The following is a 27,459-nucleotide window of genomic DNA, read 5'->3' on the forward strand; positions in this document are numbered from 1 at the left end:
TAAACAAAGTCCCTTTAGAATCCTGAATTTCAAGGGTTAAAGTGCCCCCCCAACCCCAAAAGTTTACTAACTATTAGACCTAGAATCTTTGGCTGAAGTCCTCCCACATACACATGTTGGAGAATCTTCAAAGGAAAAGGACATACATCTGCTCTCAGAGATTGAAGCCAAGTGGGTTTCACATCAGCACAGACCCTGGGTGCTCTGAGGCAGAAGAAAGGGGTCTTTGGACAATCACTTGAACCTTCCGAAGATTATATTCCCATCTGCAAAATGCACTGTCACCTCCCAAAATATCCAGGGTACTCAAGGAATAAAGGAGCTGGCTACGGTTGCACATCTATTAGCAAAGAAGGGATGGAGGCGTGAAGGCAGAGCACCCTCGATCCACCAGGCAAGGCTGTCTCCGGTTGCTGGGAAACACGGAAGGATGGGTGGGTCCACATTTGTGGGATGCAAAAACAAGCAAACAAAAAAAGTTGCCTTCTTGGGGAATCAAGTCTGAACTTTAGGAAGACATTGCTATCTCCTGCGGCCTATGCTTCAATGTCCTCCCTCCAGACTGCCTTTCCTTCAGAGACCAGCCATCAGGGATCTCAAGTCCAGCCCCTTAGGAGCCAAGACGGGGTGAAATGGGCCAGTCTCCCTCCATCCCTGAATCCAGAAGACAAACCAGCAGCAGCTGGAGAGGGGGCAAACTGACAGTGCCACAGGGTCACAGGGGTCTGAGCAGGTCTATCTCAGTGGTCGATAAATCAAGAGCAAGACTCAACAGGAAACATGCAGCTTGGCTTTCGTATTCTTTGCTTTGCTTTGGTTTTGGTTTTGGTTTTAAGTAACTCAGAGTTTCTGGGTCTGGTGGCAGCCTGTCATCCCAGCTGCTTGGGAAGGCAGAGGCAAGAGGATTTCAAGTTCCAATCCTGTCTGAGCTAGAGTTCAAGGCCAGCCTAAGTCACTTATTGAGACCCTGTCTCCAAATTAAACAAGCAAGCAAACAACAGCATAAAGAAAGGAAGGAGGGAGGGAGAGAGGGAGGGAGAGAGGGAGGGAGGGAGGGAGGGAGGGAAGAAAGAAAAAGAAAGAAAGAAAGAAAGAAAGAAAGAAAGAAAGAAAGAAAGAAAGAAAGAAAGGAAAAGAAGGGAGAGATGGAGGGAAAGAGGGAGGGAAGAAGGAAGGAAGGAAGGAAGGAAGGAAGGAAGGAAGGAAGGAAGGAAGGAAGGAAGGAAGGAAGGAAGCCAGTATGGTGGCACACACCTTTAATTCCAGCACTGGGGAGGCAGAGGCATGTGGATCTCTGAGTTTGAGGCCAGCCTGATCTACAGAGTGAGTTCCAGGACAGCCAGGACTACACTGAGAAACTCTGTCTTGAAAAACCAAAAGGCGGAGGAGAAGAAAAGAAAAAGAAACCCTGAGGCTCTAGCTCCGGAGTAGAAGGCTTGTCAGGCATGCATGGAACCTGGGTTCAATGCATAATATAACATGTTTTAAAAGTCTTGCAATCCTTTTGTAATTAACTTTTTATTTTGAAAACAGGGACGTGACCCACCAACTGTAATCCACACTCCCCAGTTACAGTTCTAAAGTAATTTCACAAATGCATACCACCACAGTAAAATATCAACCGCTCCTCAGCTACAAGCACCCCTCCCGGCAACTTCCCAAGGGCCCCCTTATGCACCCCCAAACCCACCCACATCCCAGTCCTTGGCACTGATCTGCTCCCCACCTCTAGGCTTTTGTTCAAACAACACTATAAAAACAAGAGTAGAAAGCAAGTAAGAACTGAGGGCTTTCTTCACACAGATCATTCCTTTGAGGTTCATCCCAATCACCATACGTGTCAATAGTTCATTCCTTTTTATTCTTATCTAGTATTCCACTGCACATTAATTTGTTTCCCCATCCACTTACTGGAAAAGATCTGGGTTGCTTCCAGTCTGTGGCTTTTAAATCCACGGACAGGTTTTTGTGCGAGCATAAGTTTTCATTTCTCATGGCGAATGCCCTCAGGGCACAGCTGTCGGGTGATCTGGTAATTACCCCGGTTAGTTTGAAAGAAATCGCTAACCATGTGGTTGTGAGTCTACATAATAAATAAATCAGTCTTTAAAAGAAAAAGAAAGAAACCTCCACTCTCCTCTCCAGAGGGCTTGCACCTGCTTTCCCTCCCTCCAGCTAGGCACAGTGAGACAGGCTCCCTGGCAGCTCCCAGTATTGTTCCCGTTTGTACTGTGGCCACTGAGAAGATACTGTGGCCGGGTGGTTTTGAGCACATAGAATGGAGTTGGATGCCCTAACATGGTGCTATGATGGTCTCACTGGAGCTGGACAACCAGATGTTAGTTCTCCTTCATGTGAACACCTGCTCCAGGATGGATGGGAGACTAGTTCTCCTTTCTGGAAGGTTCCTGCCTGTCAATTAAAAACCCACCCAATCCTCCCGGCTACTTAGAGAAGCAGGCACTATCATGTTTGTCTTGCAAGTAAAGAAAAGAGATGAAGTCACTTAACCAACATCACGGCTAAAAAAATAGAGGAGCTGTGGTCTAGGGATGTAGCTCAGTTGTTGGGCTGCTTGCTAACATACAAGAAGCCCTGGGTTTACACACACACACCCTCTGGAGAGGACAGGGCTGCCCAGACTGAAGAGATCAAGAACGTCTGAGATCTGTAAGGTATACTTTTGGACTACAGGCCAAACTTAATCAGCAAGCCTCCTGTATTAGTCCATTCACGTTTACCAGTCTGTTTAGGTTTAGCCCACACCATCTTCAACATCTCAAGTACTCACATTTAAAACTTGGAGTTTTTATGTCCAGCATCAGATATAGAACATCTCAAGATCTGGCCACATGGACTCTCATGGCAGCCACCAAAAGCGGCAAAGAAAGGCTGTACCCTCTCGTGGAGCACACACCTTCTAGTTGGCCCCAGTCCCTCCCAACATCCTACCCCACCTGACCTATGTTTGTGTCACGGATCACTAGCTCCTGTGGTCACTGAGTTTGGAGCCCTGTAGGAGGCAGAGGGACACAGCAGCATCCAAGCATCAGAGATCCAGTCAGCACAGAAAAGGAAGGCCGTCTTGGAATCTCCACGACACGGAGCAGGGCACAGCCGTTTATACCTCATAGCATGCACGGGCCTGCAAGCTGCCCAGCAAGCCCTCAGCTAAGGTGTTTAGATTCCAGGGACTGACAGTGGCCAGCATGTTTACATCACGCCCCGGAGCAAGAGTGTCGCCTGGTGTCCAGCTCACCTAAGTGTCCAGTGTCTTACAGTGCTCTGGCTGCACACACACTGGGTAGAGTGGCCCCAAAACACACCAAGTGACAGCAGGAAGAAGTCATGCCAGGCAGCTGCATGCCAACATGCTTTCCACTTCCCAAATACCTTCCTAGCAGAGGATGGTAGCTCAGGCCTGTGATCCACCACTTGAGAGGCTGAGACACGCCGGCTCCAGTGAGTATGAGGCCAACCTGGGCTACACAGCAAGTTCCAAGATTGCCTGGGCGAACAGTATTAGACCATGTGTCAAAGAAAAAAATAAAAACCAAAAGAGAAACACTCATTAACCATCATTTCCACCAGGTGTTCTAAGCATGAAAGAGAAATGACGCAAACAAAAGTCACTACTTTGTACATTTAACGCACACTAATAAAAACTATTGAAACCAAACCTGGTAATACAGGCCTTTATCTCCTCCCTTCCCCTCTCCTCTTCCTTCCCCTCCTCTCCCCTCTCCTTCTCTTCCCTCCTCTCCCCTCCTTTCCCTCCCTCTCCTCTCTCCTCCCCTCCCCTTCCCTCCTCTTCTCTCCCTCTTATCCCCTTCTCTGCCCTCCCCTCCCTTCCTCTCCTCTCCTCTCCCCTACTCTGTCCTCCCTTCCCTTCCTCTCTCCTCCTCAGCCTGATGTTCATAGGTGGTAACATTAGAGCCATGCCAGTCTCCCTTGTAAACCTACAGACAGTCGTCCCCGCTTCCCCTCCACCCGAGGTTCTCGGCCTGGGGGAAGGGACAGCAGTGGTATTTAGATTAAAATGTAAAAACATCATTTGGTTTTCTGTGGATTTGTTTTCACAGTTACTGTTTATTTATGGAAGTGACATGAAATTTCCTTTTTTTATATAACTCCATTTCAATCTACAACTAGTAGCTTGGTAGTAAAGAAAAATGAAATAATGACAGAATTCAGTGTTGGCAGAATATGTAAGTCACTGACATTTGGGGAAGCCGCCTCACAATGACAACTGGTTCTCATGACAACAGCCTTAGAACGGCTCACATGGGCTTTTTGCGGGGGGGGGGGTTAGTTTTAGTGCTGGGGAGGGAACTCAAGGCTTTGCCTATGCTCAGCAAGGCTCTACCACTGAGTTGCAGCCCCAGCCCCAGCAGCATCCATATGTACTCAACAAACACTTCTCAACATTTGCCACATGCCAGAAGTGTGCTAAGGGATGAGGGCAGACAGGTGTGGCCCCTGCCCAGCTGATGGATGACAAAACAGGCAAGGGAGCACAGGATGGGTGACTGCTTGGCGGCAAGAGCTGGACTCCCCAACTCCCAAACTCCAGACAGACAGACAGACCATGCCACTGCCCTGCCCTCTTTGCTCTAGGCCAAGAAATTAAGAACAGTCGCCCAGCCCCCTGGAGAAAGATAAGGACAGCATCTCCCCAGAGCCAGTAAAAGGGGCCAGGGCATATTTTCTGTGACTTTGCCTATCAGCCCCTCCTATCTCACCCCTTGGGTTCCCTGGAGCAGGGCCCCAGGACAGCTCCCTCCTGACTGCTAGTTTTCAGGTGACCTAGTTTCCCCCGATAGACCCACACACCTCCTCCGCCCCCATCTGAGAAAACCCTGTTCAGGCTAATTAAAGAATTGCCTGGTGGGGCCAGCAGCAGCCAGGCAGGCCCCCGGGGAAGGGCACTGGCCTGGGTGCTGGGAGAACCCAGGAATCCAGGACTCCACTGAGCTGGGAAGTAGCTTCTTCAAGAGATTCTTGCATCCCAAACCACACTTGGACAATGGAAACAGTGCAGGATACCAGGCCCTGGGAGAATGATAGTCTCAGTACCTTAAGGGGATCTCCCAAGGAAGCCAGGCCTGGAGGTAAATCCATGGTGGAACAGAAATATTGTAAGTGTGTGGTGAGAGTTCCAATGGACTATCTGCTCAAAAAGGGGCTGGGCTGGGGGTATAAGCATGGGAGGGGTCTGCACAGGCCAAGGCAATGAAGTCATCCAGAAAGTATGTTGAGTGTGAGAAGAATCTGAGGCCAGGGGAAGTAGGGTGGGACATTGAATTTCCCCAACATCTGGGCCACGTACCAAAATAGTTCTATTGTGACCAACAGGAAGTTAAAGGCCAAGGCATTGGGCCCTGGGAGAAGCAGGAAAAGGCCACTAAAGTGTTGTCACCTTGCCCCTCAAGACCTTGAGCTTGCCTGTCATCTAGCAGAGTCTAAACCTGGTTCTTCTTTGTGCACTTACTCAACATTGCTGCTCCGAGTACAAGGGGCCAGTGTGTGAATCTGGGCTCCCACAGACTGGGCATCACGAGCCAGACCAATAAGGCAAAGGGCAAGAAAGTTGACCAGGGTCCTGTGGGGAGGTGGAGCTATCGGTTGACAGGAAGCTCCTTGGGCAAAAGGCTGTGTATGATGGGTTTGCTGCTAGGAATAAGTGTACCCCTGGAGAAGAGAAGATTCATGGGGTCACAGACCTCTTCCATCATCTTGGGCCCTGATTGGTCAGAGTTCTTCGCAAGCACCTGAGCCCAAACACAGAGATTGGTTCTAGGGTAGGCACACATCCTAAGGAAGCCCAACCAGAAACCTTTCCTTCCCACTGAGCTAGAAGCCCTAAGGGAAGGTGTTGCTGAAGGCAATCTCCAGATGAAGCCAACAGCTGGATGGCACAGGAGATGAAGGGGGTCCTTAATCACCAAGTCTCTGAACTCCAGCTGGCCAAGTCAACAAACTCCATTCATTACATAAGGCAGTTACCGATAACCCAGGACATCCTAACACTTGGCAAGGATATTTTTAAAGATGCAGGGTTAGTGAGCCGGGAACGGTGGAGGTCTCTTGCAGGAGGCTACTACTGACATTACCGAACTTTCTCCTACAACAGCCATTTCTGGTTCAACAGGTCTAAGTGGAAGGCCAGCCCTGAAGGAGGACAGAAGGTCAAGGCTGGGTTCCTACAGTAGTCAGGGCTGTTGACTTGGGAGGGAGGAACCTCCCCCCAGCACACACACACACACACACACACACACACACACACAGGAGCAGCTGATTGACGTATCTTTGGAATCCAGCCTACTGGTTTGAGAAAAACAGCACGAGGTAAGGTAGATTTAAATTGAAGAGACTTTCAAACATGAGTCAGAGAGAAGAGAGTTTCAAAGTTCACACTATTAAAGAAAATGTTCTGCATTTTTCCCCCGGCTCCTCGGCTATTCTTCTCCACCGTCTTGGCAGCTCCGGAGGAAGGGCCACGAGCGCTTTTCTCCCATGTTTCCTGCACTGCTGAGCACAAGGGGAAAAGGAAAACAAAACAAACAGCCCTGGTGCCTCCTCCCAGCTCTCACTCAGGCCCTGCTTTTTCTCTTAAAGGATGCACACCCCCGCCCACCCACAATCCTTCTGAATAACAGCATCAATAGAGAGGCTCCACCGGTGAGCAAAGAGACTTCTGGGCCCTGGGTGCTCCAGATAGCTGAGTTAGAAATTACCCCTGTCCTTCCGGCCCCATTTTCAGGGGACTTGGTACACGGATTGTCCTACTCTAGTAGGGATGACCCTTTTAGACTCTGGGCACTGTAACCATGCACAGGCCTCCTGGTTCTAAATCTGATGAGGGACTAGAGCCCTCATGGATCTGCTCCTCGACTCCCTTTCTCCCAGATACATTCCTTCATTCATATCTCCACACTGTGGCCCCGACCCCTTTGCCTGAAGCCCATTTACAGGCTTTCAAATTTATGAGCAAGATCCATAATCCACAGGAATGAAGAATGGCCAGACAATCCATGAACCGAGCTCTCTCGGGAAACAAAACATGGTCAACCTTGGGGCACTAATGACCTTCGTCTGGACTCCTGAGGATCCTGGCTGCTCCAGCTTCAGGCAGAGTCAGGCTCATGGACAGGCAGTGGAAGGAAGCAGCTTCGGTTTGGCATAAGGAGAAAACCTTCTAATGCAAAACACAGGCCAGCCCTGGAACAATGCCGGGGTCCCCAGGAACTCAATAACCACCCATCAGACTGCAAAGAGACAAGACGCAGTGGGGTAGCAGACAGGTTGCCCGGGAGCCCCAACCCTGGCTGGACCAGGAAACCATCCCTTTAGGAGAAAGAATTCTGCTGAGCGTGTCTGGAGCCCCACAGGTGGCAATGCAACCTGTCGGGTCCATTTCAAGCAGATGACGCTTCGATGCTTGGGGCTGGTTCTCATGTAAAGGTGACATGGCCTCCTTAGGCTTCCAAGACAACTTCAAAGGGGTCAATGGACACAGGAAGCCCGTGAACATATCAATCTTCCACACTGAGCTTCTCAGTAGACACTTGAACCCAGAGGAGCCAGACCACTTGTAGGTAAGAATGCCAGTGTGGGGAGGGGCTCAGAGGACAGACACAAAAGTGCAAAGGCCAGGGACACACAGACCTAATATAATGCCCGCAAACATCCCATGTGGCCCTGCCAATCACAGTCACCGGTTTCCCAAAGAAGCTTGTATAACAGCTAAGTAGAAGAAAATAGGAGTCATATTACAAACACGGTTCCCCCAGGATTGGGGGTGTGGAACCCCCACCCCTGTGCAGGGACAGAAAAACTCCCTCGAAGCTAGAGGGATCATTTTCAAAGCAGGCCACCCGTGGCCACAGGAACATCCTCCTAGATCACGGATCATTAAACAAGGGATGGCTGTTAGTCTTGTCTCGAGCATCTCCTCTGCGCCCCTCTCCCTCTCCCTCCCCTACTTAAGACCGCAGTCCTCAGTGTGGGGATAAGGCTGAGGGAGCAACACGCTCTCTGCACAAGCATACCAGAGTTCTGATCCCTAGAACTTACATAAACAGCGCTCTGGAGAGGAAGACGGGAAGACAGAGGACCCCCTATATCAAATTGACTAGATACCGGAAAGCTCAAAGTTTAAGTAAGAAGCCCTGTCTCCATATATAAAGTGGAGGATGACAGAGTAAGACACTCAGCACCAACCTCTAGCTTCCATGTGCACCCACATACACATTAACATGCGTGTACACACATGTGTGCACACATATACACGCAAAACCAGTTTAATCCTCTAGCCTTAAACACAAATGTCCAGAATGTTATCAAACCAGATAGAAGGGCCTCTTGGACCCCAGGACATCACTTGAACAACACAGAATTGCTGTCACTTCAGAGATGAACAAAAACCAAAGGTATCTGCAGCTCATCTACCCCTGGGGGTAGATGGACCTAGGCTCCATCGTGCTAAGGTGTTGAAGGCCAGGTTTGAGAAAGTGACATCTTGAGCCAGTTATAGCAAAATGGCAGTGTGGACAGCTGTCTGTCCCCTCTCCCTGTACTGTCCCAGAGATACAGTATGTTGTTGAGGGCCCACCTGACCCCCTCCTCCGTCTGGATGCAGAGATTCCCTATTTGTCCATCCCCAGCACTGAGGGCAGCACAGACTTTCTAGCAAAGAGAAAGAGCATTCCAATCACTAACAGGACTCCTCTCTCCACCACAGACTTCTGGGAAACAGCCCTAGTGAGCTGTGACACCCCTACCCTTCCCCCTGCAGCCAGGGGCAGGCTCAGTCAGTTGGGAAGTTGCTGGGATGGTGATTTTACAAGACTTTCCATATGAACCATTTGCTGAGGTGTTAAAATAACGCCAAGGAAGCAACTGAGTTTAAAGATGGCCCTACCTGGAGGACAGGGTGAAAGAGAGAAGGTCCAGAGTGAATCCTAGTGATTCCAGCTCTCCGCCAGTCAGTGGCCTATCTGGGATTCAAATGCAAACTTTATGCACAAAAAGCAACAGCAGAAGAACAGAGGAGAGACTCCCAAAGCACCCTAAGGGTTTTTAAAAGCTCTTCCACATGAAGTACAAGATTTTAGAGTCTACAACGTTAGCAAAGAGACAACTAAGAAGACATATTGGGTAAGACAGCAGACAGACCAATTCACAGGAGAGAAGGTAACTGTCAAGATCGTTACAGAGCAAAACACAGCAAAACACGCACTTAGCTCAGCTAAAGGGAAGCCTTTCAGGGCCTGTTATCTGTGCCCATGAAGCGAACCCAGGGAGAAAGCGTGCCAAGAAACAATAGCAGTCTCTCGAATTAGCACCTCTTCCCCCATCGAGGTCCACTGTAACATGTCCTGCGGGTAATGCCACAGTTCTGAAGATGTAGCTATTGTCTTCATTCCGAAGAGGAGAGGACTAGGCTGCCCCTATAGCTCAGTTGGTAGAGCGTCTGCCTAGCATGTGTGAGGCCCTGGGTTTGATCCCCCGCACCTGAGAAACTGGGTATGGTGAGGCACATCTGTAACCCTAGCACACTGGAGGTAGAAGCAGGTGGATTGCGAGTTCAGAGTCATCCTTGGCTCTCTATCAAATCTGAGACAAGCCTGGAGTATACAAGACACTGTCTCCAAACAAAACAAAAACAGAAAACAGACTCGGAGAGGTTAGGGCACTTGTAAGTAGGGCAGTGGTCCAGCTATTCCTTGTTGGCATCTCTTTATCAGCTTGCCATCTGCTTGATGGGTCAGTGCCTAAACCATTTGCTTGGTATGTTTAGTATCTCCCCTGCTAGAAAATAAAAAGAAAAAAAGGCAGGCAAAGAAGATGAGCTCTGAAGTCTGACTGGGTAAGAAGAGGAATTCTTGTTTGTTTATTGGTTTTCGTTTTGTTCTGGCTTTTGGTTTTGTTTTAAGTCAGGCTGACCAGGAACTAACTATGTAACCAAAGGTGACCTGAAACTCTTGATTTTCCTGCCTCCACTCCCCACGTGCTGGGATTTCAGGCCTGTGCTGTGACACTGGCTGGAAGAAGTATTGTTAAGGGAAATAAATGAAATCCACGCAGAGTAAGAAATAGCTGACTCGGGTCAGAACTTCGCTTAGTGTCAGAACGGACTTCATACGTAGGCTTGGCCAGGAAACGGGTGTACCTCACTCTAACCTTCACTTACTGTCCCTTCCAAGGCACTAGGGGCTCAGCCTCCACGGCCAGACATCCCCTTTCTGGTGAGTGAGTTTTCATTCTCTTTTCTCGGAACAACTCCCAACCCAGAGTCACAACAGCAACTGTCTGGTCCTCTCCTGCCCAGGGCATGAAACAGGAAGTTACCAGAACCTCTCCAGTTTGATGGATAGTTTTTGGTTTTTTTTTTTTAATTCAAAATGCAGGTTTTGAAGTCTCCCGGTATGGCACCTGTGACCTCCTGGGCTACCATGCAGAGATGCACGCTGTGGGCTGTGGCAGACTGCATGACAATACTTCTGTCACTGCCTGTGATCTGCAGCCAGAGTTCCTCCCTTTGATTCCCTCCTCCTGGGCGTGCAGAACTCTGCAGACCCCGGCTTCTCTATTCCCTTTGAACCTGAAAGTCCCATTGCAGGAAGCTGTGTTACTATAGCAATAGAATTCAGTTTCCTGAGTCAAAACCCGAGGCTCACTCTATTAACCATGGTGCTTTGCACTTGGATGTCTGAGACACTCTCATTTCCTCTCAAATGATGGCAACTCTCTCTAGTTCATATTTCAGGCCATTAATAAGTAACTAGTTTGGAAGGATTCGTGTGTGTGTGTGTGTGTGTGTGTGTGTGTGTGTGTGTGTGTGTGTACCCTCATGCCCCCACACACATGTAGACATGTAGATGTATGGGGGAAAGGACGGAGGTCAGAGGCTGATGTCTGGTGTCTTCCTCCATTACTCTCCACCTTATTTTTTGAGAAAAAGTCTTTCGTTGTGCCTGGAACTCACCAACTTGGCTAGACTGGCCAGCTAACCAATGAATTCCAGGGGTTCACTCACCTCTGCCTCTCCAGCACTGGGGTTACAGGTATGTGCCTCTATGACCAGCTTCCACACAAGCGCAGGGTTCCAAAATCAGGGTCTCACACTTGTGCACAAGCGCTTTACCAACTGATCCATCCCCACATCCCTAATTTGGGTTTTTTTTTTTCTGGAAATTTTCTCTACCAATTCCCTTTTATTTTCAATGTGTGAAGCCTTCTTTACTTAGTCAGCAAATGAGTATTCATTTTCACCTGCTGCCCCAGAAGCAGGAAGGTGGGTGGTTCCGAGGGCTCCTGAGTGAACAAAGCTGCTGCCGTTCAGCAAGATTCTACAGCTAGTGAGGGCAGAGAGCTCCTGCAGGGCCAACCCTCCTGCCTACATACAACTGGGAACTCCAGACACTGCCCATCCACCCTCCAAAGAAGACCTGCTGGGAATCACCAAAAACCACGCAGAAGCTCCAGGGGACTCAACAGTTAAAAGACGAAAGCAGTGCAAGGTGACTTGTATTTTTCTAGCTTCTGAGTGTGGGGGGTTTCCCTCCTCAGATGTGTTGTGTGGCAGCTAATCTTTGGGTAAAGATTTCTCTCTCATGACTTGAGCAATTAAAGGGCAAAATTCAGTCAGCAGCAGCTGGAAAGCAAAGAAAGGTATCTGCCCCCCACCCACCACTATCACCAAAAGATAAAGTCACAGGACAGTGACTAAACATGGAGTAGTATATGACATCTGGTCAGAGCAGAAAGGGTGCTGGGAGAGAAGCAAGGTGGGAGACTGTACCCCACGTTGCCTGGATGCTACATATCCTGGAAAGATGCCAAGTAGTGCAAATCAGCCTTAAAGAAGTGCCCAAGATCTCAGCTGTTGCACACTGCGCTGGCTCATTTTAGGTCAACGTGACACAGGCTAGAGTCACTTGAGAGGAAAGAACCTCAGTTGAGAAAATGCCTCCATAAGACAGGCTGTAGCCAGGCTTTAGGGCATTTCCGTAATTAGCGATCAATGTGGAAAGGCTCAGCCCATGGTGGGTGGTACCACCCTGGGCTGGTGGTTCTGCGTTCTGTAAGAAAGGAGGCCGAGCAAGCCATAAGGAGCAAGCCAGTAAGCAGCACTCCTCCGTGGCTTCTGCATCAACTCCTGCCTCCAGGTTCCTACCTGCCCTGTTTGAGTTGCTGCCTCGGTTTCCCTCAATGGACTGTGACTTAGGAAACATAAGCCAAATAAACCTTTTCCTCCTCAAGTTGCTTTTCGTCACAGTGTCTCATCACAGCAATAGCAGCCCTAGCTATAGCGCCTGCCCAGGGGATGCTGCTTGGAGTTGGAGACTGGGCGAGCTAGTAGCCAGTTATTTAAAATCTTCCATTTCTGAGAAACACAAGAGAATCCAGACTCTCTCCGAATCTTTCCAACACGTGGGGTATAATCTAATATACTATAAAAGGGCTGGAGAGACAGCTCAGCAGTTAATTGCATTTGCTGTTCTTCCAGAAGACCCAGGTTTGGTTCCCAGCATCCGCATGGAGGCTACCATAGTAACACTAGTTCCAGTGGGATCTGACGCCCTCTTCTGGCCTTTGTGGGCACCAGGTGTGGTGCACATATGTACATGCAGGCAGAATCCTCATATACATAAAATAAAATTTAAATGATTTTTTTTTTTCTGAGACAAGTTCTCACTATGTAGCCCTGGCTGGCCTGGAATTTGCTACATAGACCACACTAGCCTCAAACTCACAGAGATCTACCTACTTCTGTCTCCCAAGTGCTGGGATAAAAGGCATGCACCACTATGCCTAGCCAAACACTGTTCAAAAATAAATAAAAATAAAATAAAACTGATATAAGATAAAAAAATTGTTAAAAACTGGGAAAACATGACCCAAACTCAAGAAAAAGGCAACCAATGGCATCTTCTCAAAATGAAACAGATGTTGAAATCAACAGGGATAAGGATCCTTAAAGCAACCATCCAAGCTTTGCCCAAGGTTGCAAAAGAAATGAGTGCTTGAAAAAAAAAAAACACAAACAGATGATCAGAAATATTAGGTGTACTAAGTAGGCAATGGTAGCCCAGGTCTGGCGTTCTACACTGGTGAGGAAGAAGAGGATTTTGAGTTGAAGATCATTCTGGGTTAGATAAGGAAGGGGGGAAGGAGGGAGGAAGGGAGGAAAAGAAGGAGAGAGGGAGGGAGGAAAAAAGAAAGGGAAGGAAAAAGAAGGATGATCAAGAGGAGGAGGAAGATTTGACAAAGAACCAACATTATTAACCCCTCGAGCTCCATTCTCCTTTGCACCTGTGTGAGATGTGGTCCTCACTAAGGACAGTTAGCAGTTCTGATGCTGACTTACCTTTTCCAGGGTCTTCCTAGTGCCTGGCTCTAGGTAAGCTTTGACGAGCAAATCTACAACGTGACCCTCAAGGCAGACCCCCTGACGGCATCTAGACACACTACTAGTTACCTATCTATTGTCTTCCCAGCCCACTCAGGCCTTAACAGGAAGAGACTCGAGTCTTTCCTCCTCTTCCCAGAGCTTCATAGGCCTCCAGCTCAGTCTCCAGAGCCATCTCCATGAGTCATGTGCACACAAAGCACAATCCTGAACATTGCCCTCCTCCGCAGAATGCCCTCCTCTGGGGAACTCCAGGCCAGGCCCATAACAGGCTCCTACCACAGGCATCCATGTAGCCCTTCCTCGTCCCCACTAACATTTTCAAGATAAGTGCAGCTCTGCCTGAATCACATGGAGATGGTGGGAATACACACCTAAACCCACATAATGCATAACCCACAGCAAACAGCAACGGCTCAGCACGGATTCCCGTGCCCTGAGTGGTTTATGCATTGGTTCAAACCCATTCTTAAAGCTACTCAACAGTAGCTTATAAATGTGGGTAAACACACTTCTTAATCCAGCAATTCCATCCCTAGAACAGATGCAACAGAAGGTCCACATGACAGAATCATTTGTAATAAACCCAAAATATAAACAATGAGGCTGGAGAGACAGTTAAGAGCACTGGCTGCTCTTCCAGAGGACCTGGGTTTGATTCCCAGCAACCATGTGTCTGCTCACAACTGACTGCAACTTTAGTTTCAGGGGAATCTGGTGCCTGCTTCTGGCCTTCGAGCACTCTGCACACATGTGGTACATACTCATGAATGCAGACAGAACATTCATACATTAAAAATAAATAAATAAATAGTCCAAAGTGTCCAGCAACAATAGCATGGTGGGTGAGTGCACCCCTATAATAGAATATTATACAGCCATGGGAATGAGCAATATCCAGCCATCAAGAATAAGGGTGAGAGCCGGGTGGTGGTGGCGCACGCCTTTAATCCCAGCATTCGGGAGGCAGAGGCAGGTGGATCTCTGTGAGTTCGAGGCCAGCCTGGTCTACAAGAGCTAGTTCCAGGACGGGAACCAAAAGCTACAGAGAAACCCTGTCTCGAAAAATAAAAAAAAATAAAAAATAAAAAAAAAGAATAAGGGTGAGTCATAGAAACAATGTTAACCAATATTTTTCAAACACATAAAAAATGCCTAGTGTATGATTCCCCTTATGTAAAATTCAACAAGAAGAAAAACTGTTAGCAGCATGAAGGTAGAGTCAAGGAAGCAGTGACTGGACAGAGGCAGAGCAGGGCTTCTGGGGTCCCAGGAATGTTCGGTGTCTTCAATGGGAAATGAATAACATAGCCATGTTCAGTTTGTGAAAAATCTACTTAAAATGCATATATTTTCTAGAGATGAAATGGGTGTTAAAATATATTTTTTTCTGAATTCAGATTCTCATCATTCATGTTTTTTAAAGAAAAAATAAAAATTTAAAAAGCTTAAAGCCAGTGCTGGGCAGGTAGAGACCAGCAGATCTGTGGAGATCACTGCCCATTCAGACTAGCCGAAACCATGAGCTTCAGACTCAGCAAGAGACCCTGCCTCAAAAAGCATAAAGACAGCTGGATATGTGGACTCCACACACATCCACAAACATGTGCACAAATGCACACCTACAGACAGACAGACAGACACAAACACACACACAACACCACAGCTTTGTTGTTGTTGTTGGGGTTTTGTTTGTTTTGTTTTTGATGTATTTCTTCTCTTTGTTCTCTTTGTTTTAAAAAGAAACCCAAAAATATGACCCAATGGGTAAGGGTACTTGCCACACAAGTCTGCTAATCCAATTCCAATCCTTGGAACCCAGGCAAAGGAGAGAAGCCACCCCTCAAAGCCGTATGTATCTTCTGCATTGCTTTTTTTTTTCCATAAGAAATCATTACGAGTTTAAAAAGAGCTCTGATGTGTGAGAGGCCCCCCTTGGCACGTCCTAGGCTAATGGGTCTGAGGTACAGCCAAGAACTGGTAGGTTTAAACGTTTCCCAGGTGGGTGTGCTGTGCCTCCAAGAACCTCCGTGTCAGGACTTGGCAACCATCCCTGCAGTTTCTTGGAGCAGAAGGTTCTAACGCCCGAGAAGGTCTAAAGCAAGACATTTCTGTAGAACATGAAGCGTGCCAGAGGATGCTAATATGCTCAACATGGAAAACAGGCGCCATGATGAAATAATGTCCTTGTCTGTTGGAATTATCAGCAACTGCATTCCTGACTCCCAGCTGAGTGCTTATCTTCTCCATCAGATGTAGAGCTTATAACAGGCCTCGGAGAAAGATACGTGGGGGGGGGGAGCGGTATACACCCAAATACGGGACAGCAGGGGACTGCATTGAGTATCCTGCATTATCACTCTCTACCACAATCACTCGAGACAGGGTCTCTCGCTGATCCTGAAGCTAGGCTGGTACCAGCAAGTGCCGATAACCCTGCCTCTCCCTCACAGCGCCAGGCTTACAGGTATGCAGGGCCATGCCTGGCTGGAAACTCAAATTCAAGAACTTATTCTTATACAGTCAACACTCTTACCTCTGAGTCTTCTTCACAGCCTATATGTTTGTTTGTTTTTTGTGAGACAGGGTCTCACTATGTAGCCCTGGCTAGCCTGAAACTTGCCAGGTAGACCAGGCTGGCCTCCAGTTCATAGAAATCTACCTGTCTCTGCCTACCAAGTGCTAGCGTTAAAGGTGTGTGCCACCTCTCCCAGCCAAAACTTTCTTTATAACCACTGCTCAAGCCGCCTCTGCAGGCAGGGCTTGACTGCAGGACTCGGAACCAGGACCCTCATCTTCTCAGTCTCAGAGCTTCACCGTGGGCTCTGCCTCATGAGCCAGGCAGCACCATAAAACAACAAATGGGTCCCTTTCCAGCTGACGTCCCCAACTGCTCACTGCCTTGAGTTGGCCCAGGGGAGTGAATAGATGCCTGGAACAGGAAAATGTCTAGGGCTGGCTTTGCTGCCTGTGAGTGGGCGAGAGTCCCCAGCTAGACAGGCCTCTTCTTTTTGCACAGGAGGCCCCTTCACAAGCCCCAGGGAAATCTCTGCTGCTCACTGCCTCACTGAAAAGCACTCTGTACGTCTGACGCACCACAGCCAAGCCTATCACCTTCAGGACCGCCAAGAGTGTGAGTTTTGAAAGATAGCCCTCTGCTTCCTTGGGCTGGGTCTTTCTGGACTAGCATATGACTTCCCCCACATGGGAGGGCTAAGAAACCATTGCAGGCTTCAGATTTACCTGCAAACACTTCCTCAAATGAACCCTATTAGTCAACATGGAAACCACCAAAAAGCCTAGTTTGGAGATGTCCCTTCCCAACTTTCTGCCTCTTCTGCTGCAACATTTTTTGATTCTCATCCAGAACCCCCAGACCCCCATCCCTTCCCTACTTCCCAGGAAGCTTGAGACAGAGTCACAGTAGATAGCCCAGGCTGGCCTTGAACTCATGATCCTTCTCAAGTGCTGGCACTATCCAAGCACACACCACCATGCCTGGCTTCAAGTTGTTTTGAATGAGGTGAGAGTATCAGTCACCTCATTCCAGACACGGTCCATGCTATGTCTGATGAGCTCACCTGTGCCAACCATGAAGCTAGGGGTTGATAAATAGCAGCTGGCTTAGCACACGCCAACCTGTGGTGCAGCCTGAACCACACTGTTTTGCTCTTGCTTTACTGGACCACTTCCGCCAGCCGTGGATGAGATCAACCTAAGGGCAGACGCTGGCTTAATTTAATTTTATATTTAATCCAAAGCATAAGGCCAAGCAGAATGAAGTTAACAATTTTTATAAAGGCATCATCCAATGGTCAAAAAAAAAAAAAATCTGAATCACTGCAAAACCTGGTCCAGGTTATTTTACAGGTTGAGCACCAAATTCCAAAATCCAAACTGCTCCAAGATCCAAAGCTTTTTGAGATCTGCCACGAAACCATAAATGGATAGTTTTACCCTTGACCTGCGACAGGCTACGGTCAAACCCAGCACACTAATAGTATTATAATACATTACCTTCCGGCTTTGTATCACAGTGTATATAAAGACAAACAAACGTGAAGCCAGACACGATGGCATAGGCCTGTCCTCCCAACTACTCAGGAGGCTGAGGCAGAAGAACCACAAGTTTAAAACCATCTAGGCTACTTATCAAAACCCTGTTACAAAATAAAAAGACGTCAAAGGGGTGCTGGGGCGGGGGGGCTGAGAAGGCGGCTTGGTGGTTAAAGCGTTTGCTGCTCAAACATGAGGACCCGAGCTCGATTAAAGGGGAGGTAGGTATAGCTCAGTAAGTAGTAAGTGCTTGCCTATGTCATGAGCCCTAGATTTAATCCCAGAGCAGAAGAAAAAGGTGGAAGAGAGAGGAGATGACAAATGAGTTCAGGTTTGGACTTGGGTCCCATCTATAAGGCACATCATTGAGTATCTGAAAATATTCCAAAATCTGGGGGGAAATGCAAAACACCTCTGGCCCCGGGCACCACAATAAAGCCTCCTCAGCTGGTACCTATAAAGAAGTAAAGCACTTCGTATCCATGTGGGAAAAGGCAAAGGCAGCATCCACACCAGAGAAAAACAAGTCAGTGAGAGCTGGCCCAGTTCTAGCTGCAACATTTGGTTCTGGGTGAACTCGGAGTGGTGTGCAAAGACAAACCTGCAGAAACCAAGGTGGCACATTATTCCCTTGCTGCAGGAAAAGAGAAAAAGCAGTTTCTAAAGATTTATGTGTATTCACGTCTGTCTGTGTGTGTGAATGTGTGCCGAGTGTGTGCCAAGTGTATGCCAAGTGTGGGCAGGTACCAGGGGAGCCAGGGAGCCCAGTCCCTTGGAGCTGGAAGTTGTGAGCCATCGTGTGGATTCTGGGAATCGAACCCAGGTCCTCAAGAACACTATGCATTCTTATCCACTGAGCACTGTCTCTCCAGTCCCTAGAAGAAATTTTAACCATGAACAAGGAACAACAAAATAAATGAGGGTGGATTTTTATCAATGAGATTCCTCCTAACCTTAAAGACCCAGACATACGTTTATGTGTTGGGCATGTGCTCAGACAAGTTAGTTGAAAAAGAAAATCTCAGAGGAGTGTTACCTAGATGTGTGGAGAAGAAAAAAAGACAAACATGTAAATGAATATGAGTTTGTGTGTGCATCAAAAATGTACAGAAAGCTAGGCACCTGGGGATTCCTTCCGGAGAAGGGCAGGAGAGTCTAGGGAGGGCAGTGGAAAAATTTTACTTTACATTTTCCATATCTCTGTAATGTTGGGGTTTTTATGATGTGCTTGTATCCTTTCTATAATTAAAAAGCATAAAACACAGCAGTAAGAAAAACTTAATATTATACATCAAGGGGAAAAATCAGATGGAAACTTGGTGAAAATCATTCCTATTCCATCACAAGGCAAGAGGCCATGTCCATCATGCGACATTCACTCTCTGTCCTGTCCACAGAACGGCTGAGGATGTTAGTGATTCTAGAAAGCAACCAAGAATGGCCAGGGGTGCTGGGGAGAGTGTGTGTTAACATGAGTTGCTTTTACTTGCAACTGGATGACAAGAAACAGAGCCAGCTCTGATGGGGACACTGAGCTGAGGGCTCACTGGGCTGCCACAGACCCTGGGGCCTCAACAGTACAAGAATCTTGGGCGCAGGGGCTATGGGTGTTGAAGGAAGCCACAGCCATCCAGCAACCTGGTGAAGACTATGAAGGACCCAGCCCCTGGGACATAATGACACAGTGCTCTGCTCCCTGTCCCTCTGCTCTGCAGCCATCCAGGGCTGTAGAATGCAGGAATAATTTATCTATCCATACATCCTGTTGTTGGGCAGAGTCGGGATTTAATCATTGCATCACGTATTAGTGCTATGCTTTCTTTACACATAGGGAAACTGAGGCTCAGCCATCCGAGACAAAAAAGCAACACATGCTCAAGATCACAGTAGGTGGTGGAGGCAGGTGTGCCACCAAAGCCAGCCAAGGTCACTGCTAGCTTCCCCTGTGTGAAGAAAGACTAGAAGACACTCACCTGGAGTGGAATGACCCCACAGAGAGAAGAAAGCATTTTACACAACAAAAGCCAGAGAGTGGGAGCTGGGGACGTGGCTCAGTGGGTACAGTATTTGCCATGCCAGTGTGAGAAACAAAGTTTAGATCCCCAGAACCTATTGGAAGATGTACACAGGATCAAGTGTCTGGAATTCTACCAATCCTAGCCAGAGACTAGACAAGAGGCTTCTCAGCCAGCTAGCCCAAAAAGCACACATTGGAGAGAGAGAGAGAGAGATCCAGTCTCCTACAAGGTGCAAGGTGAGGACAGACACCTGAGGCTGTCCTCTGACCTCTCTCTCTCTTCCTCTCTCTCTCTCCCCCTCTCTTTCTCTCTCTACACACACACACACACACACACACACACAGAGAGAGAGAGAGAGAGAGAGAGAGAGAGAGAGAGAGAGAGAGAGAGAGAGAGAGACTTTTTTAAAAGTCAGCACATGTGGCAATGAAGGACAAGGGCTTTGAAGCCAGATGGACTAGGTTCAAATCCACTTTGCCACTTATCGGTAGTGTGACCTTGGGGGTGTCATTGACCATCTCTGTGCTTCACTTTCCTGAGCAGTAGAGTCAGGATTGCTAATACTGCCACCATTAAGAGCCGATGGAGGACTAAAGAGTTAGAGGCAAGCTCATAAGAACCGCATGTTCATGATCAATTAAGAAACAGGTGTCCCTCCCTCTAGGCAGAGGCAACCCTGCAGGGTGCAGAGCTTGGGAGCAAGCACAAGCTGAACTTGGGCACCCCTTTTAGCCAGGAGCCACTGGGATGCACGCAGCCCTGCACCAGGATCCAAGTACACAGGGTACTGGTCCCCTGCTCCCCCTCCAGCTGTAACTCAGAATCTCCTGGCCTATTTTAAAACATACAGATTCCCAGGGGCGTATGTGGACTGCTTGTGACAGGGGTAGGATGGACTGGAGCCCAGGGATCTGTGTTTTTGAAACCCCCAGGTGACCAGATGGCCCAGGAATGGTGCATCCCTAGACAAGAGCTGTCGGAAGCCCTGTAAACTCAACCATACCAGTTCTGGCCATTTGAGCTGTTCCCTCAGCCCAAGCATCCTGTCACTTGCATCTGGTCCCAGGGCTGGGCATATTTAACATCTGTGACTCTGAAAGCAGCCAGCAGAGCAGATGGCTGTGCAAACAGGCACGGACTGAACTGTCTTTTGTGCTTGAGTGGTCCACACCCGGAACCCTCACCTGTAGACTCGGGGTTCCCCAGATGCTTGCTACTCAGGAACGTTTGCAAACCGGTAGTGAGGCACACCCCCTCTCCCAGGAGCCCCTTAGACACAGCTGCTGAAGTCTGAGCCCTGCCAAATCAGAGTCTAGACTCTAATCCTAACCCAATCAGTGTAAGGCACACACCCAGCAACCCTCCCCCTACCTGAATTAAGTTCTGGCTTCTACTTAAGGCAGGGAGGGGCTGGAGGGGGGATATCCTCTCTATGGTCTAGGTTTCCACTCAGCAACCTGTGTCACTCAAAGTGAATCTTCGCTTTAACAAGCTGGTTATTTCAAAGTCCACATTAAAATAAGTCTTCCCAATGAATCAGAAAAAGAGACAATGCCAGGCTCTACAGTCGCAGCCCATAAAACGCGTCCTTCTTTTGAGCAGTCATAACCCCTGCTTCCTGCCCAAAGTCATCCAGAAACATCAAACAGCCCAAAGACAACGAGCGTGTCTTCCTGCTGGCCAGGCTTCAAGTTATCAGGCAGGTTTCACACTGTCGCTTGACCTCATTAATCCAAGGCCTATCACATTGCTGTAAATGTCAGTGGAAAAACAGCCATTCAGTGAGTTTCCTTCATTCCAACAGAAAGGGGAAAAACAGGAAGCTAACAGCAGCTGCGCCCCAGCCTGGCAGATCCCAGGGCTCAGCTGACAGGGCGTTTCTTGTTAGCACCTATGGCCCCTTTTCCCAGCCCACTCGAGAATCAAGATGGGCCTTGTGTCTGGCACAAGCAACTGCACAGTAACACTGCCATGAGGCTGTGTTAATTCAGGCCCCTGTGCACCTGCTCAAGGGGAAATAGCATGAGCAATCTGACAGCCTTTGGGCTGGATGACCGAGCGGCTATTCAACGTGCAGGTTCATCTAAATCTCTCCTGCCCATTCAAAACGTCCTGTAAGCCAAACCGGGGGACTCCAGGATGCATGACGCCTTCCAAGTCTTCATTCATTCCTCTAATGCATATGGATCAACTCCCAGGCTCTGAGCATCACACTGGGCACCTGGGGACACAGCTGAATGAATCAGATACAGTCATCGACCTGGGAGGACATAGGTCTAGTGTAGTCAATCTCAGCCTTGACACTATTAACATCTGGGAGTCATTCTAGGCCTTCCTAGTCTCTATGCACTAGATGTCAGCTAGTCCCCTTCTTGTTTTTCCCCTAGCTGGCCCTGACAAAGACATCTCTAGACACTGACCAAGACCCTCCATGATGCCTACAGGTCTAGTGGCTAAAGCAGAAGACTAGGGGCTGGAGAGGTGGCTTGTCTACTCTTGAAGAGGATCCAGGTTTGATTCCCATCACCCACCTGGGGGCTCACAACTGTCTGTAACTCCAGTTCTAAGGGATCCGACACCCACTTCTGACTTCTGCTGGCACCAGACATGTATGTGGTGCAGACATATACGCAGGCAAAACACTCATGCACACAAAATCAAGTAAATAAATCTAAAAAGGAAAAATTTTAAATAATTTAAAAAGAAGCATAAAATAATAATGATCATTACATACTCTAAGTATGGTTACAGACAAAGTCATGGAAGAAAATTTAGTAGAGATTATACCAATATCGTGTGCAGCTTTAAGAAGGCACATAAGGCTTGGGGGTACACCCCTATACAATCCCAGCACTCAGGCTGAACTAGGAGGACAGAGAGTTCAAGGCTAGCCTCAGCACATAGTGAGACTCTCTGCAAAAAGCTTGGAAGCCCTTCACTTTACATAGGATTAAAATCCTTAGAAGAACTCAGAATGCCTTATATGTGTGTTGTGTATACAGTATATGTGGTCTGTATTTCCAGATGAAGATATCGGAGTGCAAAGAAACAGAACCATTGCCCAAGGTCCAAAAACTGGTGGAAAGCAGAATTGTAATTTGAACCCTGAACTCTATCATCCATGGGAAAGGAATAGTTAAGCATTTGTTTGGATGTCTTCTGTCTATAGGCAGGATCACATGATATTCTTGGCAGTCACCCTAACAGACTCATTCCTCCCCGGGGCCACCTTGGGACTTGGTCACCACCTGCCCCATCAATCAAGCTACAAACTGCCCTAGTCAAGGCACATTTGTGGGACTTCGGCGGAATGCCTATCCTGGGATATCCAGAAACACACCCCCACAGTCACCTGCACTCAGAAATTTCCCAAAAGCCAGGGCAGGTTCCTATGGTGACCAACCATAAGGGGCCTACTGTCTGGCACCAAGGGGCACACAAAGTCAGAGAAATTAGACTCTGTGCAGTCAACTTAGACATTTACAAAGAGCATATAGGAGAGCGCATGACATCCTTTTTTTTTTCCTTCAGGGTCTCACAAATTCAGGCCATCCCTGAATTTTTCTCCTTCTGCCTTAACCTCCTGAGTGCTGAGATTACATACATATCCCACCATGCCCAGCTGGCCCATAGCATCTTTGAAGACTATGACATGGGGCAACATGTCAGGCAAGAGAAGGTCAGCTCTGTGCTTTCCTTAAGGGACCCTAAAGGAATAGAGAGGAGAATGCTTCCATACCAAAGCCCAGCCCAGCCCTTCCTCCCATGCAGAAATGAATCCTGATCTTCCTTGGATAGTACAGTCAGACAACCTTTTGCAGAGAGCCTCCACCTGACAAGGCAGTGGAGCGCTGCTTCGGGTCAGTGAGCATTTAACCAGGCACAGCCCCTGGCAGGATGACCTCTGACTCCTTCCCTGGTCTTCCTACCAAGACCTGCATCACACTCCATTGACTGGGCTCCAGCAGCAACCCCCACCCCCAGCTCGCCAAAGCCATCCGGAGCTTTCCAGCTTGTACACTCTAACACACGCAGTTCTCCGTGCATGGGTACCCACCCCTCCGTTACCCACCGCCTGGAAAATTGCCACTGAAGAGATCAAATGTGCTCCCACAGTAAATCCAGCCCACCTGTTATTGGCAATAATAGACTAATAATAATAGTAACTAACATCTGTGAACACTTATTCATACAGGGATAGCCCCAAGCTAAGGCTTTACCCCCAGTATCTCTTTTCTGCTTGCTCTACCGCCTTTAGCAGGCAGCTTACCTGCATAAGATATAAGGAGTCTATGAGCGTGAGGACTCAAACCTGCCCTCAGTCCCCACTTTTTACCGTTGGAGTTCTGACCCCACCAGGCCCTCTGTCTGCAAGCCTGCCTCTTCCCTGAGATGAGAACCCCCCCAGAGCTGTCTTGATTGTGGAAACCCTTTGCTAAGCACAAGGTATGGAAGAGGAACCCTGGGGAAGGGGTCATGCAAGATCCCAATTCCCAGGACAGCACCCACTTCCCAGGAGACAGGAAGAGGCTTTCTCTGTCCCAAGAACTGTGGAAAGAGGCACTATTTCCTTATAGCAGGGGAGGAGGCAGGATCCATGAAAGTCCAAGGAAAGGAAGAAACAGGTGCTGGTGACAAGAGTCACTTCCTGACTGCCTACCAGTATCCACGAAGTGCTTCTTCGTTCTATTATCTCACATAGTCCTTGAAGCTCTCATGAAGATGACAATTACAGGATTCTTATGGGGGGGGGGCTGGAGAGAGATTTACACAGAATCCCAAGGCTTTTTAAGCTTAGAGCTGTTGTTTCAACTAGACTCATACAGCTTCCTCGATTTGCAATACTTTCACACTTTGATCGCTTTCTGTGATACATTTATGCATGCTTGCCCCTCCCCCAGGGTTGATCTCTAAGATGTGTTGAGACAAGGGCTGTCCCGGTCTGGGACAGAGGGGGGTGGTCAGTTGGGACCCACTGTCTACATTACTACAACCCCCTGGAGGCCGGGAGCACAGGATGCTAGGGTGGGAGAAGAGGCAAGGTCAACAACAGAGGTTGTCGTGAGTCCAAACCCAGCCCTTGAATCCAGGCTGCCTTTGCAATCTGCTGGCCCAAGTTCACTCAGTTGCTGTTGGTCAGAGCGAGTTCTCTGAGGCTTTAGAACTTGGTTTTCACGAGACAGGATGGGTGGTTAGCTCAAAGGAGCCCCACAGGAAACCAATTCCCTGCCTCAGCTTCTCCTCCCTGGCCCTGGTACTGGCACTCATGAAAACACAGAATAGCAAGATTAGAATTTAACCTCCGCTCCTCTGGCTCCCTGAACACGAAGTACAAAGTCTGTGTGGGCACCAAACACTGGCCTTCCTCACCTGGTACTTCTAGAACAGGAAACATCCCATCACAAGGGGACTTCCCAGGGAGCGTCTGCCACCTGAGCCACAAATGAGGGACAGCTAGAAACCAAGAAATCTCCGGAAAGGAAGCCATTCCAAAGGCTGAGAAGAACCGGGGTGGTCGGGGAGAGATTGTTAGGGGAGACAGTTGACAGTCTAGTTGGCATCTTGCCCACAACATCCCAGCGACTGGGGCAGAGATGATGAGATTTGGGTGACAGGTGGGAGAGAAGGTGGTGGGAACGTGTGTGGGAAAGGCCTTGCAAGCAGGCAGCTCGCTAGAAGGAGTCACTGGTCCCCACCGCCTCCTGCAAGCTGGTTCTTTGTGACATAACTGAGGGAGGAAAAGTGGAACCCCACCCCCACCCCAGCCCCTGCAGAACCACCCACCGGGGCTCCACTTCTGCACCTGGCTAGGGGACACGCCCCACTCAAACCCTTACTGAAGACGTGTTTGCCTAGTAGGGTCATCCATGATGTTCCACTGCACCAAGAGCGTCACTCAAGGCCTCTCGGTTATCCTATCGCGACCATTCGCCCCACTTCTTACACATCGGTGCTGATGGGGAACCGAGTGCAGGGCCCGCCCGCAGGCAGACAGCTAGTCTCTAGCTGAGCTGGGCTGAGCTCAGTCTGGGAGGAGAGCTCATTCCCCACGGAGGTTGTTTCACAAGATAGGGCACACATGGAAGTCCCCCCATAGCACCCCCGAGGGCCCAGGGCTACCGCCAGCCCCTTCCCCATAGAGCCTGGAGGGGAACGGCGCCTGGCACTGTCGCGCTCTGGGTCCTCCACAGAGGGCGATTCACAGGCCGCACCTGGTGCTCCCGACCGCCGGGGAGCTGGTGGGCGCTTCTGACAACAAGAACAGGAGCCCTTTATGAACAGTGTAATCACATGGGCGCGCAAAGCACTGGCTTTCGATTCTGGGAAGCGCTGTGCAGCTGCATCTCTGTTCCTCCGCTTTCCAGGTTCCAGGGAGCATGGGCTCCCAGGCCCGGCTCGTGGTGGCAGCGCCCCGCTGGCTTGCCCGGAGGACCGGAGTCGCAGCTCACCTAGACCCGATTATCCGCCCGGGACTGGGAGCTGCATCAGCAGCATCTTCCGTAAAGCAGGAGGCTGGGCTGGAAGGGGAGCGCAGAGGAAGAGAATCCGCATCCGCCACGAAGGAGGGTAGGAGCACCTCCCGCTCTTCGTTCCCACCCGGGGCGATCTGGGCGCTCCGTGTGACCTTGTGGGAGACCCCTCAGTCGACCTCTGGGGTAGGGCTGCTCGGTTTCTGAGCGTTCAGAGCGCTCGGGGGCGCTGCTCCCTGAGGGAGCAGATGCGCGGGACTCGAGAGGAGTGGAGCGCTCCGGGAGCGGGCGACCCGCAGCTCTCACCCACGCCGGCCCGCCGACCGAGAGGCCCGGCGCATCCCTTCTGGGAACCACCACACCGGGGGCTACCGAACTGACCGCCGCGCTATAGGGGTGGGGATCCCTCATTGGGTCAGTTTTGCCCGCCGGGACGCCTGCCCCCGGGACTTTTTCCACTCCCTGCACGCTGCCGTAGCCAGCCCAGACCAAGCGCCGCCACGCGAGGGGGCGGCGCCCCCATGCCCGACTCGTAGACCGCGCGTCCCGGGCGTCTGGTGTTTATGGCTCAGCCACTCAGCCTTGTAACCCCTGGCAGACGGTAGCCCAGACAGACCACGAACCTCACTCACATCGCCCCTAAGATCCAGCCATCACAGCTCCAACCAACAACCTGCCAATGCACCCCCTACACCAGCCTCTTCATCCGAGAACGAGACATGGGAGAATGTCCCCACTGTGGCCCAACTCCCAGGCCCTCACCCTCGGTACCCGCCTTTCCAGCACATCCCACCACCCCAATTATCTTAAGCCATCCGCCTTTGGTCAAGGCGCCCCTCTCCGTCAGCCAGACTGGCAGACGCCAAGACCACCTGCCTGCCAGCCCCGCAGAGCGCAAAGAAACACAGTGTCTTTCTACTCACCCGCTCTCTCGAGCCCTGCCCCGGGCGGCTCCCGGCCCCGGCTGGTCTGCAGGTCCCTGAGCTGCTGCTGGTGGTGCGGCGACAGAGCCAGCTCTGCTGGGTCGCGAGCCACCGCGCCGCCTCTTGGCTCCTCCCCTAAGGCGGGGCCTAAGCTCCAGGGAAAGGGTTGGGCGGGCGCAGCCCCAAGGGGCTAGCCACCGCGCGCACACGCGTGCGTGTGCGCGCCCAACCAGATCTAGATCTTAGAGCCCTCGGGATAGGGACCCCTTTTCTGAGCTATAGGAAATTGGAAGCTGTTGAGACACAGCCAGGCTTCGAAATAGTTCTCCTGGACTCTGCCCCACCCCTAACCTTCAGTAGAGACAGGGAGAAGCCCGGACGGTATTTCTGTTCCCATTTGACAGCTATATCTAGTGAGGCCCAGAGAGGGGTGGTAATCTACCTAGTAATCTCACAGGATGGGGTCAGTGCCCGAACGTCAATTTCTCACCTTAAGGCCCTGGTCAACTTGAGTCAGAAAGCTCCCCAAATACCTGGAGCCAGGCCAAGCCTTGTCTAGGGGACAGGGCTATATG

General features: G+C 49.6%; 1 protein-coding gene across 2 annotated transcripts in view; it reads right to left on the reverse strand.

Annotated features, from left to right (window-relative positions):
- Ppp1r16b (protein phosphatase 1 regulatory subunit 16B) overlaps positions 1–27,012 on the reverse strand; it is a 90,100-nt gene extending 63,088 nt beyond the window's left edge. Inside the window, exon 1 of one of the 2 annotated variants that reach the window (XM_057780854.1) lies at positions 26,885–27,012. The gene's annotated coding sequence lies outside the window, so the exon portion shown is untranslated. Of the gene's footprint in view, positions 1–25,940; positions 26,115–26,884 lie in introns of those variants that run through there. The other variant, XM_057780853.1, reaches the window with a different exon arrangement.
- Positions 27,013–27,459: the final 447 nt, after the last annotated feature.

The sequence above is a fragment of the Chionomys nivalis genome, chromosome 9, assembly GCF_950005125.1.
Source record: "Chionomys nivalis chromosome 9, mChiNiv1.1, whole genome shotgun sequence".
Classification (NCBI taxonomy): domain Eukaryota; kingdom Metazoa; phylum Chordata; class Mammalia; order Rodentia; family Cricetidae; genus Chionomys; species Chionomys nivalis.